This window comes from Cupressus sempervirens, chromosome 5 (assembly GCF_028749045.1).
Source record: "Cupressus sempervirens isolate cs-2001-9-10 chromosome 5, ASM2874904v1, whole genome shotgun sequence".
Taxonomy (NCBI): domain Eukaryota; kingdom Viridiplantae; phylum Streptophyta; class Pinopsida; order Cupressales; family Cupressaceae; genus Cupressus; species Cupressus sempervirens.
The window spans coordinates 12,932,757-12,936,000 of NC_143122.1; the positions used below are offsets into that span (position 1 = coordinate 12,932,757).

A 3,244-nucleotide genomic window follows, 5' to 3' on the forward strand; every position below is an offset into this window, starting at 1 on the left:
CTTAAGCATATAAAAAGTTTTATTTGAATTCACATTCCAATGAAATTCCTTCATATCTTCTCTATTTTTATTCATATATATCCCTCTAAGATTTCATATGAATTATCTATAGAAACTTCCCAAACCATAAAGTCTTCATATCTCAAGACACTCTTAAGAGCATGCTCTTGAATCATTGTCTTGAGTCACTCGATACTCATTTACGATCAAACTCCTTGTACCAAAGACTCCTCAACTTTTCTAGATCGATCAATTTCATCCTAGATATTAATATTATTATTTACAATAATAATAATTAGTTTTACATTTCTTTCACTTAACTTCTATTGAATTCTTGAAAATTAAGTAGAGCATGATTATAAGTAAACAACAAAAAATCCATACACAATATAGAATTCATCTATTTCATAAAATCTTTAACACTAACAGAAAATTTTTGATGAAATGTTGAATTCATCTTCTTTGCATCATTAATATTTTTAATGAATTAAGCAATTTCCATTCCATCTTGACATAGAAAACCTCCTATAAAGGTCTTCAATATAATCATGCTCTTGAATCACTCGATACTCATTTATGATCAAACTCCTTGTACTCAAAGACTCTTCGACTTTTCTAGATTGATCAATCTCATCCTTGATATTATTATTATTATGTACAATAATAATAATTAATTTTATATTTCTTTCACTTGACTTCTATTGACTTCTTGAAAATTAAGTAGAGCATGATTATAAGCAAATAACAAAAAATCCATATGCAATATATAATTCATCTATTTCATAAAAACTTTAACAATGACATAAAACTCTTGATGAAATGTTGAATACATCTTCTTTGCATCATTAATATTTTAAATGAATTAAGCAATTTCCATTCCATCTTGACACAGAAAACCTCCTATAAAAGTCTTCTAAAATAATCACATTCAACATCAACAAGCCTAGTAAATATGGTAAATGAAAGAAAGCTTCATGTATTATGTTCTTCTTAAACATATTAAAAATTTTATTTGAATTCTCATTCCAATGAAATGCCTTCATATATTCTCTAATTTTATTCATATAAATCCCTCTAAGATTTCATATGAATTATCTATAGAAACTTCCCAAACCATAAAGTCTTCATATCTCAAGACACTCTTAAGAGCATGCTTTTGGACCAATTTTATGTCATTGAAGGTGAACGGTTATACTTTTGTTAGCCTTTTTGTTTACAAAAAGGTGACACAGGTTTGTGCTTTTACCCTCTTATTTTGATGTAAGATAACCTAACAACTAGTTAGTAGAACTTTGACATGGGGTGAGTAAACACATGTTGTTCTTATGTGGGTGTAAGAGTGTGTGCTTTCCATCCCTTTTGACATATAAGTATATTGATTCCCATCGTATGTAGTCTTCTTGTCATATTACCAAAATAGATTATTACTCAGAAATATTTCTCTTTTTCTTTTCTAAGTTCTTCATCCTCTTGGTGTATAGCTTCCTCTTGAAAATTTTAAGCTATTGGACTCCTCTTTAGATGGCTATAGAAAAGTCCTACCCTATTTCTATCCTCTAAATCTCAATGTTCTACCTTTATCTCTTGAGTAAAAAATAAGTAAAGGAAATGGTTTATAAAATATTAATAATTTAATTATGAAATCTACCATTGGATTGCTTATAGGTAGTATGGTTCAGGTTGAGTTATCATGTTTCATTTTTGAGCTTTTGGTCAAACAAATAGTTTATAAAGAAGTTGTGATCCAAATTTTTTGATATAGTGTACCTTTCAACATGTCATCTCAGCTTTTGGTTCTTTTCCTAGTCGTCCAATAGTAGAATTCATTATCAAACTAGTAATATTTTATAAATTACTTTGATATAAAATTTTGTGTGAATGTATCAATTGATATCAAAGATATATTATGCATAAATAAATTTGTTTAAAACTATTGATATATAATTGGATTACTGAATGTCATACATGTGTAGAATACTAAATTAAAATATATATAAATTGAATAATTACATTAACTTATCAAATAGTAATAAAATATTGTATTCTATAAAAAAAACAATAAATATGATTCCACCTATTCCACTTTTGACATTGGATTTCAGTTTACACTCGATTCCTAAAAGTAAGTTGTAAATAGCTCACTTCCGCTAGAATGCTCTTTGTTTGAGGGACCAAATGCAATCACATGCATTCAATTATTTAAAGACATAGTCCAGACAATTTTTATACGTAGTGTACCAATTGACAACTATCACCATGCATCACTCCTTTAGAAATCCCCAAGGAACATATCACGTGGTTGGGTCTATTTCAGGAAAAGCTCTACAGTTTATAGAATAGAATCAATGAAGGACCATTTGTTTGGAAGTGACCCTACACTTAACATTGAGACACATGCCCCTGCTACCATTATGTACAAAAATCATTTATTGTTAATTTTAGAGTTTGGCCACATTATTCTTATCATGTTTCTTCACCTTTGTTGCTTGCTATATATACCCGCACGTATTCTTCATCTTAGCCACAAAGCATTACTTTACATCTCTATCACTTTATCTTGGTGAAACTGTTCTGCAATGGCAAGGATAATCAGATCCCTGTGTACGTTTGCCAGTGCCCTTAAGGCAGTTGTCAATGCTCTTTCTCCATTAAAGAGAACAAGATATTTCAGCTTTGGAGATGATGATTTAAATGGTAGATCACGTGCTGCTCTTCCAACTGATGTCCCAAAGGGGCATTGTGCGGTTTATTTAGGCAGTGAACGATCTAGGTTTATACTCCCCACTGAGTATTTGAATCATAATGTGTTCCGGACATTGCTGGATAAGGCCGAGGAAGAGTATGGATTTGATCATCACTTGGGACTTATCGTCCCTTGTGAGGAAATTGCTTTTCAGCAACTGGCATTGAAGGACTTGGTAAAAGGAAATATGGAGCTGAATGAGCGCAATGATTTACATTCATCAACATTCATCAACAAAATATTATTGTGCACTAATCTGCGAAGATTTGGTTGAAACGAAAAGAGAGGCTTGGTAAGTGACCGAGCGATACTGTATACAATTTTTGTGTCGATGTCCTGCTGAGCCAATTGATTGGCATTGCAATTTGTACAGATTTATTTTGTACAGTTTTGTTAAAAAGATTTAACATCATTACAATAATTAAGTTGATCGACCCTTTCGTGTCTGCTACCTTACATCAAGTTTTCCTGCTAAGCTAAGGCATCGCTGTTCGCATTTTT

At 30.9% G+C, this 3,244-nt stretch overlaps 1 pseudogene; it reads left to right on the top strand.

The window, feature by feature from the left end:
• The first annotated feature begins 2,576 nt into the window (after positions 1 to 2,576).
• Positions 2,577 to 3,017, top strand: LOC149554364 (protein SMALL AUXIN UP-REGULATED RNA 12 pseudogene; annotated as a pseudogene).
• The last annotated feature ends 227 nt before the right edge of the window (positions 3,018 to 3,244 follow it).